The sequence below is a fragment of the Bombyx mori genome, chromosome 13 (genome assembly GCF_030269925.1).
Source record: "Bombyx mori chromosome 13, ASM3026992v2".
NCBI classification, from domain to species: Eukaryota; Metazoa; Arthropoda; class Insecta; order Lepidoptera; family Bombycidae; genus Bombyx; species Bombyx mori.
The window spans coordinates 11,073,244-11,093,042 of NC_085119.1; the positions used below are offsets into that span (position 1 = coordinate 11,073,244).

General features: G+C 44.3%; 1 long non-coding RNA gene across 1 annotated transcript; it reads right to left on the bottom strand.

Moving 5' to 3' along the window:
- Nucleotides 1-16,307: 16,307 nt before the first annotated feature.
- On the bottom strand, nucleotides 16,308-17,211 carry LOC134200032 (uncharacterized). The gene is made up of 2 exons (XR_009974780.1): nucleotides 16,947-17,211; nucleotides 16,308-16,695 (listed from the first exon to the last, which is right to left on the bottom strand). It is a non-coding gene; the product is annotated as an uncharacterized LOC134200032 (long non-coding RNA).
- Nucleotides 17,212-19,799: the final 2,588 nt, after the last annotated feature.

Below are 19,799 nucleotides of genomic sequence, written 5' to 3' on the forward strand. Positions count from 1 at the left end.
GGTGCTTCGAATTCACGGCTTGTGTGTGATATCTAAACAGCGAGAGTGCAATAAAACTAAGCAAACGAGAATCCAACGAGTCATAAAAGTTGGTCTCGTGCGATGTTGGAGGGATTTCGTCGGTGGAAGAGTTGTGCTGTGACGTCACTTCACTTTCACATCACGAGCCTAAAGCCGTTGTGTCGTACAAGTAGAACGAGCTGCGTCTCGACGCCAATTTTGTTTTACTAGTGATGTGGCTGTTGTAGTTTTTAATTTGCTTCTTATTGCTATATTTTTAACGCTAATTAATTTTTTACTCTAGTGAAAATGTACATTGTTTTTTTGTTTTTGAAGTTATACTTCTTTAGGTGCGTTATGAAAAATTGATGAGTGACATTTTAAGATACGCGCGCACCGTGACACAAAATTAACAGAATGAAGTTGCCCACTAAATCGCTCATTTCAATACGACCGACGTAACTTGGCGAGTCTGAATATAGCCGCAGGTGAACTTTCCGAACCGTACCGAGAATTACCGAATTTATACGATGTCAAGAAAATGGATGTCCAATATGCGTGTTTGAGGATGTTGTTTAATTGATTTTTTTCAAATTGAATTAAATTTAAATAAAAAAAAAGAATTAAATTTCATAAAAATAAAGTATAACTTCTTACGCGCGTACATAAGTACACGCACCCTTTTTTTATTAGCAGATATAGACTGAATGAATAGCAATAGCTTAATTTCCTTGGTTCGTTTTGTTTATATTTTGTCAAATCTATAAATTTATTCTATTACGAACCAGTCACGCGGTCCGGTTTCAAAGGTATCAATATCGTTTAACGTAAAATATACATTATTATGTATTTTAAAACTATTACTTTATAACTACATTTAATTGTTATTTTTTATAAATCCATCGACATCACACCCAGCTCTAACTGTTATCGTGTATGTATAGTCTTTATAAAAGAAAGACACGGCACCTGACACCATTATGCTATTATAATATTTTGTTACTCAGCGCACTGATGCCTTCTTGACGACGCAGTGAATACGAAATTCTCAGTGCGTCCCTCCCCAGAGGCAGCTTTTGATTTCGTACACCGAATTTATTGACGATTGTATTTGTATTTGATATCAGCAGATTTTGAAATTTCCTCGTAAAACTTAGTTTATGATCTGAATCTGTTCTGCTTGTGGTGTGCGATACGGTTGTGAAACGTATAAAATATTTGAAAAGCAACTTTGAAAGTAATATATTGCTATAGTTTCACTTTAGGTGCGCCAGATATAATTTCATAGAATTGTCAATTCTAATTATTATTACTCAATAAAGATTACTTAAGAACACATATTATTCTCGTTCGGCATTCGTATATTAATCTAAAATATGATAGAAATGTCTGTAGTTAATAATAAGGTAAATGGTATTAAGTAAAGTACACAATATATTAAACATACATTTCACATCTAAATATTTAGGCGTGCGATAACCACACACGACCTCATTGTGTAATTGCTGATGTCCATGAGCGATGGTACACGTCAGACAGGCCGTATGATCGACTAGCTACACGATAATAATAAAAACGGCTTTATAATAATTTCCGGAAAAAAATTTGCTAATCACGTAATCTAGATATCAAAATATTAATGTACCAACTATCTCATAATTTTCATTTTGTAAAATATATTACAGTTTCACTTTGTACCTTATACTCGAATAGTTTCAAAATCGAAATTTTCCGAATAGAATGTCAGGTGAATGTTATTCCGTTTGCCTTTTCTTTTTTATTGTATTTTTTATTGTGAGGGTTCGGTCGCATCCGTATGTCGGATTTTTGTTTAAAATTGCATTTTTATATTTGGAACGCGATCCGCGACCGACATGGCGGCTGACAAATACGCGTATCGCCGCCATGAATGACAATTGAAGAGATGTTTTCATAAAGACGAGAGACTCGATTTTTATTTTTATGAGAAAGAAATTGCGTCCATAAAAACGGCGATGAAATGATGACTGTCATATTTCACTGTCGTCGGAATGGGCCAATTGTGTCTAAATGACAAAAGGTGGATTTTTAAAAAGCGTTTACGTTCCGATATAAATGGCGAGATTGTAGGGGAGGTGGAAGTTAGGTTGTGGCGTTGAGTAGTATTGAGTACTGAGGCCGCGCTATGCGAGGAATGCGCTCACACGATGCAGGTAATAATCCTTTAATCATCGAGCACGAAAGTTGATGTGTCTATATTTATTCATAATCATAATCATAATTCAATAATAATAGCTTGAGGTTTTTCTTATAATTGCCTAAATTTTTTCTCAGGACTATTGTTGACTGAAAACTTAGTAAGTTTATATTATGTATTATCATTTTGAATTTAAAAATAATATCAATTTCAAATTGTCTTTGTAGCGAAATCGTTATTTAAAATTAATTATATTGTTATTACGAATAAGTTTTTTGTATATATAAATAAAATAATTCTGTTATAGCATCTCTGTGCTCGACTGTACGTTTTGCATATTCCTAAACCCCAGTGGATACATTTGATTAACCCGACTAGACAGGCTTCATTGATTTACAGTTTGGCATCTACTTTAATCCTAATCCGATATTACTTACGCCAACAGGCGTCTCTCGAAAATTCTAGTATATTTTAAAGGTTTTCGATAATATAGCCTTCATACATTCGATATGGTGGCATATCGATAATTTAAGCCGCGCCTCATCTCAATGTGGGCGACCAAATTTATGTCGTGATGTATGGGTTCCTATAATTGTCCATCTCCAAGTAGAACGTAAGGTTTTTTACCTTAAGCAAAAAAAAAACTTCTAATAGATTTGTGAAAGTCATGACCCAAAGTGAAGACTTAGTATTCAGATTGTGCGTATTGACTTAAGGAATCACCTAACGCTATACGGAATGCTTTTCCCATCTGCACTTGTAAAAGACTTGACACTTGAGCCCAGTGCAATAATGAAAAGTAAATATAGATACTTTTAAATATTTTATCGCTGATTCGTATTCGATATTCAAAATTACATAGCATTAAACGTTATAATATATAGTTATATAGCATTCATAATGATATAACATCTGATGTAAAAGACATCTCATGAAGAGTTCGATTTTACTTTTATTAATTGAATCATTTTGTATCGTTTATCGATTGCTTACATTTTTATCGTGCTTCGGTTTATCGCACGTGAGCCGAGCCAAACTGCCGATCGTCCGACACTGGACATTAATCGCCCGTTAGCGACACATTATTCACGGGCACGCGTTGCAACCAAGCCGCCACCCTGTATCACCCCGTACACAACAGTCGCGCACTTTAACATACACGCATAAAACGTGCGCATCATTCGCACCTGTATTTCTAAAACCATAAAGATCTTTCTTGAATGACACAACAAAGTAGTTAAATCGTATTGACGCGTTCCAAATCGTTTAACTAATCCAAGCCAATATATTCTCTATTTCCCAATGAATAAAATTAATTCGTTTTTCAAAATCCTCTCGTACTATCGTACGAAACTGGCCGCTATAGTTTCAAATTATTTAAGCATTGTTATATTGCCCATAAAGTTGTATTTTCTTTGTTGTTGATTCAATGGTTTTCGAATGATGTAAGCATTTATTGATGTGGATGGAATGCATAAAAGCATCTATTATGCCGCTATCAACAAGCACAGTGGTCTGGACAATTAATTATTTGCAAACAGCATTGGAGATTTTACGTACTTATAAAAGATTTTATTTTGGTATGCATGCTATGTTGATTTCATTCATAAAGTAAATTAATCTATAAACTGTAGGATATCGCAACTAGTAACTAGAATTAAAAGTCATATTGACGGTTCATTTTATGCATTTTATAATTTTATCACTTTTAATAGTTACTAGTATTTAATCATCACAGCTACATATTTTAGCTGGTATTTTTATTGATTTCTTACATTTGCTACATTGTATAACAAATATATATTTTTATTATGAAATTAGAGTACATCAGTTTATCTGTTACCTACTATTGCAATACGCTTTGGAATCTTATCACACAGATCTATTAATCGTATAGAATCGGATGGCACGTTATCCCAGCGCAGTATAGTGAGGTAGCGAGCCGCACTATCGCGGTATCTTCGCGCTCAGTCGAGCAGAAGCGTTCTGCTCCATCAGCCAGATGTGTTTACGTGCCCCGCGTCATTTACATACTTTTCAAAACTTTTATGCCTCGAACGAAAAAAAATATGAAAACGGGTGTATAATTTTTCCAACCTAAGTGTCGTAGGCCAAACATTTTATAAGAATTCTATTGAATGGTATATCTCAGACTTGTAGGGCAGATCAGTGTGGTTAGGCCGATTTAGTGTTTATTTATTAATTATTATTTTAATTTATATTGGTGGAGCTTTGCCATGGTCACCGCTAATTCAATGAATGGCCGCCTATCTTAGTTTGAAGGTATACGCGATAATCGACGACTGACCTATCAAGGCGCCCAGGGGCTGCCACCAGTGCTCCGGAATCTCTAATTGGACCAGAATCAGTCTGCTGGGTCAGAACGAGATACACTGCTAACTGGTTGCTCTTCAAAACTGGCGTATCGTGCTACAGTGCTGGTATCCTGCCATGCCTCTTTGGACGCCCCACGATCTACACCGGAGTACTATTTAATTCTGCACGATGATACATTTTTTAAGTGGCTTACTATTAATATTCTAACACGTCGAGCACGCTCAAGTTAATGATTATAAGTGGAAGTTCACATGCATGTATTTATATTATTAACGCAAAATGTAAAATATGTTACTCTGTTTATTAAACAGCCACGGCTAAAGTTGAGAATTACGAGCTCAACTGGCGACTTCAAAATTAGGCTTATCCACCTTTTGTTTCATCACATCTGTCGCACAAACAAAACGTAACTCGAAAACGGCCCTCGAATTGAATACAGAAAATGAATATTTATAACGGCGTCAACTGTTAATCCTGTATTGTTAGAATTTTCGCTTCTCGTGACTGATGACGTCAAGAAAATACGGGCTCTTACGATGCTTGTACACTGCACGCTGTTTCAATAAATCAATATCATAAATTTATTTAACATAAAAACTTTGAAACGCTTTATAGATTCAGCTTACTTTGTGCTATTATAATTTTGCGATTAATTTTAACAAATTTAAAATATGATTAATTGTCGTTTCGGTGCGCTAAATTTAGGTAAGACGTTCGAGGTCATAATAGCCTTGTTCTATCCTAGCGGGTATAACTTTCTAGATAAATATAAACTAAATATGCTTTTACGTATTGTTTTTATAATAAATTATATAATAAAGACAGGACTATCGGGGCTTATAAAAGAATTGTCTTATTAAGGAATAAAATATGTCTTTATGTATGTTTGTCCTCTACCCTTCTTCAACATGCGGCTAATTGTGATGACACTTATTTATTAGTAGTACTTCTAATCGTCAGGTTATACCAGTAATTCATTCATTTTTGGATGATCAAATTGAGTTTATTATTGATGCAGTTATTGTTGGCACTTTAGGAAATGTTTCGGTTCATATTTATTTATTGCTTTATGGGTAAACGAGGTTAAGATCCATCCAGTGCTAAGTGATTAATGTTGCTGACCGAATTCGTCTTAGCAATTGATGCAGATGCTACCCACATACGGCTGCTTTGGAATCTTCCACGATTTCCACCCCCACTAACTTATTTAGGTCCCCGTTAAATGCCGGTTTGAGGACCGATAAGGAAGACTTTTTATTATTTATTTTTTATTGCTTAGATGAGTGGACGAGCTCACAGCCCACCTGGTGTTAAGTGGTTACTGGAGCCCATAGACATCTACAACGTAAATGCGCCACCCACCTTGAGATATAAGTTCTAAGATCTCAGTATAGTTACAACGGCTGCCCTACCCTTCAAACCGAAACGCATTACTACTTCAAGGCAGAAAATGGGCAGGGTGGTGGTACCTCCCCACCGAATGTAGTTCCGCCTTGTCGTGGCGGTGGGGCTTAAGCGTGCGTCCCTAAAATCGCGTGCAGAGGAATCTGTGTGGGACGCCGCGACTAAGAGAACTGCGCCCAGCTCTCCTCGGCCGCCTTCGCATTCTGCGGGGGATGCCTTGAGAGGGAGCGAGGGACCTTCTCCCCACGCCCTTTGCACTGACAAAGAGTTCCATTCTGGGGATGAGGGGTTGGTTCTCGGGAGCCTGGTGAGCCAGCGGCACTTTGGTGTCTTCCGGCTGCGGGTTGCCATGTCCCCGGCTTCGGCTACAGGGGAAGGCCTTCCAGATATGGGAGGTACCGGTTCGCCGGCGTGGCTCCGCACCGCGTTGTGGGCGATGGACAGGCTTCGGCCACCGTCGGCCAAACCGTAAACCCCAGTCATGGGGAACGGGGGCTTCTGCCTTTACTGGTCGAAGCCGAGAGGATGCAAACCTCTTCAAAAATGCCCTAATCCCAAGCTCGACACCCGGCGATGGGATGTATGGCTGGAGGGTTTCCAGTCCCGAGGGTGTCATAGATCCCAGGGGACCAAACCCCTGGTTAATAAAAAGGCAATATATGATGGCACATTGTAAAAAGTTTGTACCCCAGGAGGGTACCGCCCGCGAGTCGGGCGGAGAATCCCTCCGTGCTTCCACCTCAGTGGAAGCACGCTGCCCCACGTACTCTGGGGGGGGCAACAATTGTCAGGATGAAGGGGGCTGTGCGACGGGCAGCGGAATTCCCGTCGAACCGAGGTGTTCCCCGATCGCCGGCTCGATGCGCTCTGCGCTCGCCAGCGACTCGGGTATAATCAGTCCCACCAAACCATCGGCGGGGAAAAAGAGGGGGAGAAGAAAGACGGCATTACCAATTTCCGATGACAGCTGCGCGTCATCCTCTGGCACTGAGGTGCCGGAAAAGACGATGGCCATCGAGGAGGTGACTCCGGTGGTTCCGGGGCCTGCTACGTCGGAAGACGCGATGCCCGCTCCCCAGTGGGTACCAGTGAGGAGGAGGGGCGCTGTGTCACCAGCGACGTCCGTGGAGTCGATGTCGACGTCGGCCGCGTCCCTGGCTAGCGGGGACGAGACGTTCCGGGACCTCGACCTTGCACTGGTCAATTTGGGCAAGCTGCTGTCGACTGTGGCTGCCAAGGGCGCCGAGCCAGGCAGCAGCTACCGGAAACGGCTCCGGGAGGCAGCCGCTATGGTGAGAACAAGGCTGATCCCCACCATGTCCAAGCTTTATGACTTGGTAGAGAGCCGAGAGGTGGAGAGCAAAGATCTTGTCGCTCATTGTGACTCCAGAGAGAGTCGCATCTCGGGAGATACCCCGGCCTTGCGGGGAGGGACTCCCCTGTTGCCGAGGCCGCCGCTGGCACGCTCTGGCCTCCCCGCGGGGGCGATGGATATTGACGTGCACTTGCGGTCCGCTGTGAGTGTGACGGCGCAAATGCCAGAGCCCAATCCTGTGGCCCCTGTCCCGCTAGCGCCTAGCCCCGCGCTCCCTCGCCCTCCACGTAGGGTCGAGTTAAGGCCTGCGCCGCCTCCGCGGATATCGGCCGCCCCTGCGTCTACACGGAGAGGAAGGCTAAGCCCTGCGCCAGCGCGGGCTGAAGACATCCGTTCGCCACTGGCGAGGATGGTGGATGAGTGGCCGGCGCTACCGCCGCCTCTTTCGCCCTCGCGTGCTGCGGGGTTGCAGGCTCGCGGGCCACACAACACGGCTGCTGGGATGGTAGAGGTGGACTCCCTCCCAAGCAGAGAGGAAATGGTGGCCTGTATCTCGCGGGCGGTGGCGGTTGAGGTCGGCAAGCACTTTGCCGGCCTCGAGGAGATGCTCCGTTCCTCGATTGGTTCCGGAGACTGCATCCCGGCGCCAACAGCCGCAGCCACCCCGCGGAGCCAGGCCGCCCGGCCGACCTCTATCCCCACTCCATCCGCGAGGTTGGCACGGCGTAGAGGCCGGGACCAAAACAACAAGGGTACGGGTGCCCAGAATCCTGCCCCAAAATCCCAACCCCGTCCCCTTCCTGCTCCCCCGTCAAGCATGGACGAGGGCTGGACGGAAGTGGTGAAGCGGGGCAAGAAAGCAAGGCAGCAGACAGCGGCTCTGGCAGCTCCCAGAGGGGGTCGAGCGCCGACCGCTGCAGCACGAAGCACAGAGCTGGCGGCCGTAGCTGCTCCTCGTGAGAATCGAGCACTGGCAGCCAGGAAGAAGAATGGCAAAAAGAAGAGGCCGCGCGCAGCGCGGTCGGCTGCCGTCGTAGTGACGTTGCTGCCGGCCGCCGCCGAAAAGGGCCTCACCTATAATGAGGTGATGGCCCGGGCGCGCGCGGCCGTAAGTTTGGATGAAATCGGGGCAGAGGAGGGCCTCCGCTTCCGGCACACAGCCAATGGAGCGAAGCTGCTGGAGTGTCCCGGTGCCGATAGTTCTGGCATCGCGGACAAACTAGTGGCGACGCTCCGCGTGGCACTGCCGGAGGATGAGGTGCGCGTGCACAGGCCGGTGAGGATGGCCGAGATTAGAATCACCGGCCTGGACGACTGTGCTACCAAGGAGGAGGTGGCAGCCGCGATAGCCGCCCAAGGTGGATGTGCCCTGGAGAGCGTGACCGTGGGCGAACTTCGCTCAGGGTACTCTGGAGCCAGGTCGGTGTGGGCGCGCTGCCCTGTGGAGGCAGCCACTTCCTTGGCCACTCCTCCGCCGGGAAGATCGACGGGGGATCCGGGGAGACTGCGCGTGGGCTGGATAGCGGCCCACGTGCGTCTCCAAGAACCACGTGCCTGGCGATGTCTCCGATGTTTTAGCACCGGGCACGGCCTCGCTAGGTGCACTAGCTCGGTTGACCGCAGCGGTCTGTGTTTCCGCTGCGGCCAGCCGGGCCATAAAGCGGCGTCCTGCACAGCCGCCCCGCACTGCGCTCTGTGCGCTGCGGCCGGGCGCAGAGCAAACCACCGGGCGGGAGGCAAGGCGTGCTTCCCGTCCGGTGATAATACCGAACGCAACCGGCGCCGAAAATCAAAGCGCCGACAAAAGAGAAGGTTGGCCAGAGGAGCACTGGCCAACGCTGTAATCCCCGATGCGGCGCCGGTGCCGGAGGGCGGGGGCAGCGGTGAAGGGGAGGGGGCGATGGATGTGGTCCAACAGTAATGGACCGCACCTATCGCTTCCTCCAAGGAAATCTAAACCACTCCGCCAGAGCTCAGGACATGCTGTCTCAGAGCATGGCGGAGTGGTCCATAGATATGGCTGTGGTCGCCGAGCCGTACTTCGTTCCCCCAGCAAATGATTGCTGGTTTGGGGACGACGGCGGCCTGGCGGCCATAGTCATAAGAAGAGACGCGGCGATCCCCCCCCTGGCGATGGTGACCAGGGGTCAAGGGTTCGTCGCGGTGCAGCTGGAAGGGACCGTCGTGATCGGGGCGTACTTCTCTCCGAATAGGCCTACCGTCGAGTTCGGGCATTTCCTGGGCGGGATCGGGGCGATTGCTCGCCGCCTCGCTCCTCGTCCAGTGATTCTCGCGGGGGACCTCAATGCGAAGTCTGTCGCATGGGGCTCCCCCCGCTCGGACGCTCGTGGTAGGCTACTGGAGAGGTGGGCGCACGCGGCCGGCCTCTGTTTGTTGAATAGAGGTTCGGTTGCGACGTGCGTGCGGTGGCAGGGCGAGTCTATTGTGGACGTTACGTTCGCAAGCCCGGCCATCGCACGCCGTATCCGCGACTGGAGAGTTTTGGAGGGAGCGGAGACGCTGTCAGATCACCGATATATTCGGTTTGATCTCTCCGCCCGCTCCGCAGTCGCGGACGTCCACGGGGACCACCCCCGTGGTGCATCCCGGTCATTCCCCAAGTGGGCACTGAAGCGCCTGAATAAGGCGCTCCTGATGGAAGCCTCTACGGTGGCGGCGTGGGCGCCCATGCGTCCACACCCGGTCGAGGTCGAGGGAGAGGCGGGGTGGTTCCGGGACACGATGCGTCGCATCTGTGATGCGTCGATGCCCCGGATCGGCCCTAGACTCCCTAATCGCCAGGCGTACTGGTGGTCGCCCGAAATTGCGCAACTCCGCGTGGAGTGCGTTCGGGCGAGGCGCGAGTGCGCCAGGCATCGCCGCCGCCGCCTGCCGCGGCGCAACGATCCGGTTGCGTTCGCGGCGGCAGAGGCCCGGCTGCACGGCGCATTTCGCGTCGCGCAGAGGGCATTGCAGCTGGCCATCAGAAGAGCCAAGAACCAACACATGGAGGGTCTCTTGGAGACGCTGGATGAGGATCCGTGGGGGCGGCCCTATCATATGGTGCGCAATAAAATGCGCCCATGGGCCCCCCCGATCACGGAGCGTCTCCAGCCTCAGCAGCTGCGGGACATCGTCTCGGCGCTGTTCCCGCAGGAGCGGGAGGGATTTTTCGCTCCCGCTATGGACGCGCCGCCGGAATACGACGGCGAAGTCCCTGCTGAGGTGCCCCGCATAACGGGGGCGGAGCTCCGTGTGGCCGTGCGCAAAATGTGCGCGAAAGACACCGCACCCGGCCCGGACGGCGTGCATGGCCGGGTTTGGGCGTTGGCTCTTGGTGCCCTAGGGGACCGACTCTTGAGGCTTTACAACTCCTGCCTCGAGTCGGGACGGTTTCCTTCATCGTGGAGGACGGGCAGACTCGTGCTGTTGAGAAAGGAGGGGCACCCGGCGGATACTGCCGCCGGGTACCGTCCCATCGTGTTGCTGGATGAGGTGGGCAAGCTGCTGGAACGCATTCTGGCGGCCCGCATCATCCAGCATCTGGTCAGGGTGGGACCCGATCTGTCGGCGGAGCAGTATGGCTTCCGAGAGGGCCGCTCAACGGTAGACGCGATCCTTCGCGTGCGGGCCCTCTCGGAGGAGGCCGTCTCCAGGGGTGGGGTGGCTTTGGCGGTGTCTCTCGACATCGCCAATGCGTTTAACACCCTGCCCTGGTCCGTGATAGGGGGGGCGCTGGAACGGCACGGAGTGCCCCCCTACCTTCGCCGGCTGGTGGGTTCCTACTTGGAGGACAGATCGGTCACGTGTACCGGACACGGTGGGATCGTGCACCGGTTCCCGGTCGTGCGCGGTGTTCCACAGGGGTCGGTGCTCGGCCCCCTTTTGTGGAATATCGGGTATGACTGGGTACTGAGGGGTGCCCTCCTCCCGGGCCTAAGCGTAATCTGTTACGCAGACGACACGTTGATCGTGGCCCGGGGGGGGAGTTTTGCTGAGTCTGCCCGTCTTGCTACCGCTGGGGTGGCGCATGTCGTCGGCAAAATCAGGAGATTGGGCCTCGACGTGGCACTCAGTAAATCCGAGGCCATGTGGTTCCACAGGCCCCGGAGAGTGCCACCTGTCGATGCCCATATCGTGGTTGGAGGCGTCCGGATTGGGGTCGGGGTGCAGTTGAAGTACCTCGGCCTCATTCTGGACAGTCGTTGGACCTTCCGTGCTCACTTTCAGCACCTGGTCCCTCGTTTGTTGGGGGTGGCCGGCGCGTTAAGCCGGCTTCTGCCCAACGTCGGGGGGCCTGACCAGGTGACGCGCCGTCTCTATACGGGGGTGGTGCGATCAATGGCCCTATACGGGGCGCCTGTGTGGGGCCAGTCCCTGGCCGCGGGGGTGGCGAAGCTGCTGCAACGGCCGCAACGCACCATCGCGGTCAGGGTCATCCGTGGTTATCGCACCATCTCCTTTGAGGCGGCGTGTGTACTGGCTGGGACGCCGCCTTGGGCTCTGGAAGCGGAGGCGCTCGCCGCTGACTATCAGTGGCGGGCTGACCTTCGCGCCCGGGGCGTGGCGCGTCCCAGCCACAGTGTGGTCAGAGCGCGGAGGGCCCAATCTCGGCGGTCCGTGCTGGAGTCATGGTCCAGACGGCTGGCTGATCCTTCGGCCGGTCGTAGGACCGTCGAGGCGATTCGCCCGATCCTTGTGGATTGGGTGAATCGTGACAGAGGACGCCTCACTTTCCGGCTCACGCAGGTGCTCACTGGGCATGGTTGCTTCGGTGAGTTCCTGCACCGGATCAGAGCCGAGCCGACGGAAGAGTGCCACCATTGTGATTGCGACTTGGACACGGCAGAGCATACGCTCGTCGCCTGCCCCGCATGGGAGGGGTGGCGCCGTGTCCTCGTCGCAAAAGTAGGAAACGACTTGTCGTTGCCGAGTGTTGTGGCATCGATGCTCGGCGACGACGAGTCGTGGAAGGCGATGCTCGACTTCTGCGAGTGCACCATCTCGCAGAAGGAGGCGGCGGGGCGCGTGAGAGACGCACAATCCCGCCGCCGTCGAGCGGGGGCCAGGGAGGCGGATCTCGCCCAAGCCCTGGCCCTCTAAGTGTTTCGGGTCCCCCCTCACATGTCGGTCTGGGGACCGGCGAGGGGGGCCTAAGAAGACGACGTGCAAGCTGCTCTGCACGCGTTTTACGCAAGAGCATCCGGGTGATGGAAGGCCGGCTATCCTCGACCCACGCTGGTTCTGGTCCAGCGGGGTATTCCGTAGGATAGCTCACTCTAACCGGCGCCATCTAGGCGGGCTTCGGATAGCCTGCCGACCGAGAGGGCTGGTGGTCGTGGCGCCGACGACCGCCGGTCCGGCGTCCCGAGGGGGAGGGTGATGGGAGAGATGTGCTCCGCACTAAACGCTTCACTTTCCCCCCTTTGCCTCTTCATGAGTTCTGTCTCATGCGAGGTTTGGACGTTGGTTGTTGAGCGACAGGAGGTTTTAGTCAGTTAGACTCTGACATGCTCCGCCCTCTATCCCCAGTGGAGGGCGGAAGTCCGGCGATTTCCTCCTGACCAAAAAAAAAAAAAAAAGTGTGGTGGTACCTACCCGCGCAGACTCACAAGAGGTCCTACCACCAGTAAGCCCAGTAAGACTCAAGAAGATAGCCTGTAAGCTGCTTTATCTTCCTAAAGAGAAAGCGTGTGACCACATTCCCCAATTCAAACTGGTTGTGATCTACCTAGGTTCCCGGGGATAGGAGTTGACTATCTAATAGCCTGTCATACAACATATCTAACTGAATTAAATAATATAATTATAAAATTGATTTAGTTTCGGTCTTTATCACAAAATATATTAAATATGAGCTATGTGTACGCTCACTAACAAAGCACAGTTCATCTTAGGAATTAACGAACAAAAGGCTTAGTTCCGACGCTTCTCGTCGTTCGAACGATTCAACATTATTATATAAAATACACCGGCTTAACTCGCTCTCGTTTCCAGAAATCTCTTTACTGTATGCGTTAGGATTTGAATTGTTTGAAGTTTGTTAATATAGGGGATCTATTAATAAGCATGGTGTGACCTAGTGATAGTTACACCGTTTATTTTTAGCGAAACAAGTCTATCATATGGTCCATGGACACAACCAAGCTGCAGTCTGTACCTGAGGACTCTCTTCAAATATTTTAAAGAATATTTACTCAGAAAACACCACGAAGAGGAGTTTATACAAGCTATTTGTTATTGGCCCAGATTAGCACCAGTCCATCTCTATCCCGGTTTTGTAAAAGGCGACTAAGGATAGATCGCAATTTTAGTATATCGATCATCAACCTGTTTCTGCCTCTCATAGCTACAGCTATCCGTTCGGGTTTTAAGGCCAGGTCAGGCCTTTGAAAAACCCACTTGAAACTTTGACTTCCTACTTCTGGATGGATAACGGCGTACACGTTGTGACGACATGACTAGTATTTTATATGTAATTTGAAAAGTAAAAATTCGCACTTTACGTCGAAAATCTCGTTGACACTTAAAATGCACTAAAACAAAGCGCCATATTGTGTTTATGGTACAACAAAGAACACAAACGTGCAGTGAAGCGGTAATGAATGGAGTACGTAAATCAGAGCAACACTTGCAACTAAGGAGATATGGCCCATTCCGGCTACATCTTAATTACGCAGTCATAAATATCGTGGGTAATCCACTCGTTTGTTTGTGGCACAGTTAAAGACATGTTTTATCCGAAGCAGACATGTGTACTTGTAGTAGCTGTTTGCTTTATAACGATGAAAGCCAATTTTATTCTTACAAGTGATTAGATACTATTTTTCTTGCTTTGGATCCATGAGCTCAAGGCCTATCAGTCTTCAAATTTGATTACTTACGTTTAAAGCCAGAAGTAAAATATTTAATTTGTTTTTCATTGCACGTTCTTAATAAAGAGCGAAAATCGAAATTAGTAGCGCCGAGCTGAATGCTGAATTAATTGATGTTATTTACAAAATAAATAATTACTTTGAAAAAAATTTTAACTTTTTAAAAAAATAAAGAAAACATTAAAAAATATAAATTACTTTATAGATGAAAATTGCATCATATTAATGTACTAAGACTATGTGCAATAACATTACAGTTTCTATGTTGTAATGCTATCGTAACTTGTAAACAAGAAATATTTAAAATAGAGTTCTTAATCATAATTTGTTTTTTCTGATATTGAATAGTTATGCTACACAGAGTTCGACTTTTCGGCGTGATCTCAATTGTGTTTGTGTAGGATCAGTATAGGGCCATATCCTTAACCACTACTGTAACTAAAACTATATCAGAATTATTAAGATCTCAATATACAGTTTCAATATGACAAAGCAAAATGTTTGTTTATAAAATTTTCGTAACATGGCTATAAATCATGATGCGCTACATAACGAGTTTCATGACGAGAAACTACAAAATATCACTTCTAAGGGGAGTCACATCTGGGAGACTCTTGACTCAAGACCGTTGTCAGAAAGTGCGGTTGACTGAGATCGATGCGTCCACCATGGTGTTGAGACCGATGGGGCTCGACACTGCCGCACTAAGTGACTGATAGCGCTTGATAATAAAGACAATCGTATTCTCAATTTTCCGCTGTATCTCAAGAGACAACATCAACAGGAGAGGATCAAAAACGCACGCTGTCTGTATTTGTTTGACTTTTAACTTCCATTTTTTTCAATTAACAGGAAACCTTTGAGTTTCATTGTCATTATCTTCAGTAGTAAAATTGCAATCCGAGTAAGGCGATAAAGCCATGACCGTTTTAAAATACCCGTAAAAAGATATACTTGAATAATAGCATTATAATTTTGTGAGCTAAGCCCAAGTCTGGAATATATCTAAACTATATCAATCAGCAATCCGGGACCCATCCGAGGCAGGTGACGGCAGACATCGCTGAGCCCAAGTGCCGTAAATAATTGATAAATTGCCACTGCGCTCCCCGGAGTGACCCGGGCGAGCCGAAACTTCAAATTTACGACCATTTAATTGTAGCTTAATTCACAAACTAGTCTTAACTTACGTGAAATATTGTTGTTTGTTTGTGATTTATTTGTGCATCTAATTCTTTGTGTATGTCTTAATGAAATTACATATCCACTACGTTAATAGACAATAATTCGATTGCTTCAGTAACGCTCGACTTCCTTTCAGTTACGGCGTTCAATTGTATGTTCGCTAAAATGTTTCTGAAATGTTTGTCAATATTCCCCGACTGCAAAGGCCGTGGGCAGATCTGAAGCCGATATTAACTTTGTAAATTGACCGATCACGTTCACCCTGGGGCGTTTAACAAACTGTCGAGGTACATTTTTTCTGTCTCTCTCTCTCTCTCTTTTTTGTCTCTTACATTACACGTACCTACCTATACGTCAACACAATTCATCAGAACATTTTTAATAATGATGTACCTACTAGTGACGAAATGTTCTATGACCTGTTTTGTTAGGCGTAGATGTGTTCGAACGAATCACTGTCTTGCGGTAGATGACATAAGATATTAGTTAAATTAATTTATACTAGAGGTCCCGCAGTAGTCGAAATTCGACTATAATTAATTGGAATTGTAAGTATGTACACTATTATGATTGTATTTTATATTTCTATAATCACAAATTTCGCCAAGGCTACACTATAAAAAAATATTAATAAAGACAAACAATATTTAATCTATTCTCAATTTGACAACAGACGTCAAGAACAAAAGTTTGACAATAAATAGTATGCATGCGTGTGTGCGTCAAATACATGGTATGTAGTGTGTGTAATGTTTTCTTTATTGATTTAAAGTATCTTTTATGCATTATTTTAAAAAAAAAATTGCATTGTGCACTTCTTCTCTATGTTCTTTCTCTATTTGTGTGGAAAATTTCATACTCCTCAGTCCGCGCAATTTTCGTAAAAAGGGATACAAAGTTTTTTCTTCACGTATTAATATATATATATAATTATGATTTTGAACAATGACGCGGCTTAAACAATTCTTACTGTTAGTACAAATCGGTGTTAGGTTAGAAATGTAAGTTTAAGTCGTTTATCTATAAAGATACCATATCTTTATTCGCTGTTAACTTTAACTAGAATTACACCCATGTCACTTTCGTGTTAAATAAACAGCAAAGTTGTAAGAGAACAACTACTAATTATATTAGCCATATTAATTATTTCCCGGGGCGTTGTTGCCGAATGAAAATGTATTGAGAAACTCCACTAGCTTCAATTAGGAAGTTCAACAGAAACTAATACTGAATGGGATTCTGTTTTGTGAATATTTATTATTGAACGTGGTCTATGAAGTTGGTTTCTGCAGTACTAAGCGAAATGAAATGTTGATGTTTAAGAGGTCCTTATGGACACACATAACTTACATGCTTGTAAATAGCCACCATCACTCAGGAATATTAGCGAAACGTAGTCAGGCCTATAAATATATATAATTTATTTAACTTTAAATTCAATTTTATAAATATCAAAAGAAGAAAACGCAAAAAACACATGTCAATTAAATGTCTTCAAGCCATGTATGTATGTATATTTGTTGCGCTTTCTGTTTTTTTGTTCTTATTTTTGATAAATTTATAAGATTAATAAAATAAAAAATAGATTTGGAATAGAATTTGATTACAAAATTGAATTTTAATGTTTATAAAATTGAAATTTGAAGTTAAAAACCTTTTTTTTTACAGCTCCTTCAGCTTCTACAAGTATATTAGTTTGAAAATCCAAGAATTCATTCTAAGTTGACATAATGGATTGATAGTTAGTAAAACTGCAAGTACAATAAAATTACGTTGCAAAGTGCGCAATCCTTGTTGCGTCGACTGTACTCATTAGATGTTCAATTCAGAAAAAGAACTTGCAATAATTTATCTGAAAAGCATGCCTATTTAAAAATTATATTTGTCAAGTAAGAACATGAATATTAAATGACAAGTCAACTTCATTTCATAACAGTTTTCATATTAAAAAAGTTTTCATTAAAATTAAAACAACACTTGGCCTAAAGGTCTTAGTTACCAGGTCATAAAATCCCTTTAAAATAAACAAATACGCGAGTAAGATATAATAAAAGGTTGTCTGATTTTGTCGTATGTTAAGCATGCTTATGACCTTTATTGTAAAATAATATAATACCTAAAAATATTCTAGGATCTGTTTACAGCGAAAAAAAGCATCAAAATTATTACATTCATGAATGCGATGCCAACTATAAAACGTAGCTGAGGTTTGGTTCCGATGTAAATTGGACATGACAGTCTGCGGTTTAATAACTTCAACTATCCAATGCACAAACGGACTGTTTAATTGTAATTTAATTATGATCTCTGACTAGCCGGGTATTCAATCGATGGTGCTTGTAAAATTAGGGACGTAAGAGATATCCGGCTAATTTTGATTAACAATTTGACTGTTTTTTATATTGGATTCTTTACGCATATTATAGGCCCACCAACCGTACTCTACTGTGACGTTTAGATGGTGAAAATTCAGTACTACTTTGCTCAACACTTAGCGATTAGTTTTCATTTTTTTATTGCTTGCACAAGAGGTCCTACCACCAGTCCTACCATCATGTACTATTTGTACTATTTGTACCCCTTTTTACGAAAATTGCGCGGACGGAGAAGTATGAAGTTTCCCACACTTATAGAAAATATATTATATATTTATCTTTGTTTATTGTCAAACTTTTGCTTTATGTCTATGGTCAAATTGAGAATAGGTTAATATTGTTTATCTGTAATATTATTTGTCTAAAGTGTAGTCTTGGCGAAATCTGTGATTATAGAAGTATAATAAATAGTCTGACAATAGAACCATAATAATGTTCAAATTTATAATTTCAATTATAGTCGAATTTCGACTACTACGGGACCACTAGTAAAATCAAATTTGTCTAAAATAAAAGGATTTAAAATTTTGAAACGATTACGGACGCGAGCGACAGATGCGGTTGTACAGTCGAGCGCGAAATCGTTCGGCGCTGCGTGACGCCAACTGAACAGCCATTTAGAATGCATAAAATAAAGTATGATTTTGGATATGGTATTTTTATAGTTTAAGTTTACTGTTTCGATTATTTACCTAATTACATTGAGGCATGTTACGTTACTTATGTAATTATGTGAGATATTTCATTACAATAAAACATTGTTTTTTTTATTATTATTACGAAATAAACAAAATAATTGTATTTCATTACTATTTGGACATAACAACAAAACTTTTATAATTGATAGATACATTTTAGTATTTTTAATGATAGTATTATACTTATACTAGCCGTATCCATCCGCTTCGCTGGCCATTTAAAACTAACATTATTATTTCTCATCTCCACAAAGATTCTCATCATTAACGACCCCGCAACTAGCTTAGGGAATCCAACACTCATATAAATATTAACCTATCCATTAAGTACATTTATTTTTTCTACATGGATACCAAGTTTCAAGTCAATCTGATGCGTGGTTCAGTAGTTATAACGGAACATCCGTAAAAAACCACTGTAGATTTATATATTAGTGTATAGATTCACTTAATTACATTATACTATTCAAGCCAAAAGATTTAATATAACAAAACTGCTACCGACGTAAAGTCTAAACTACGTTATCATTAGTTTCCACTTCAATACCGAAATTAAATCAGCCCCTACCGTTTGCCCCTCCGTGTTTGTATTGTTAAATTAAGTTGAAAATTTATTCCATATCTGTATGAAATTTCGGGAGGACTCTTGTGTAAGTAGAAATTAATAATTTGAGGACAAAACTAATATTTTGATAGATCCTAACTACTTTTTGATGACAAAGTTTTAATAGGAGATGATCACTTTCAGGCAGTTAATGTGGTAGTAATGAAATTGCTTTAAATTGTATTTCGTATAACGACACGTCGATGTTGTACATCAATTTAGTAAAATTTGATGTTTTGTGTAAACTATTCGGTTTCGCATATTTTGTAATAAGCTTTAGCTTAAAATTTCAAATATTTATGGGTACTAATTTTTTTGTGAATTGCGTAAATACCTTGTCCACAAATTTTCGTTAATATGCTTTAACCATATAAACTTTAGTTTTCATCGAAATTTAGCGCTATGTTTTATTTTTCGCGATGTTCCATTATTTTCAAATAGTATTTTTATTTCTTCAGTAACAATCAAAGTTTTGTTATGCATTTATATTTTCCAGGTTTGTATATCATAAAGTGGAAAAGAGAGCGATCTGTTATCTAATGTGATTTTTGTTGGTATCAGTACACGTGATATCTAAATTAGGCAATATTTTTTTTACGAACTTTTCTGAATTAACGGTTTCATCTGAACGTTGTATATATTCCGCAGATTTGAAAATGAGATTCGTATGTATATCATGGAAGTAAAATATGCTGAAGAGTTTTCCTTATATTAATTACCCTGTTAGGTTCATCATCAATGTCGCCAGTAATCCCGCCTCCGGATATGGTAAGAATAAGTACAAGTTTGAGATAACCATTTTTTTCTGATGTGTCACTGAATACATTTTG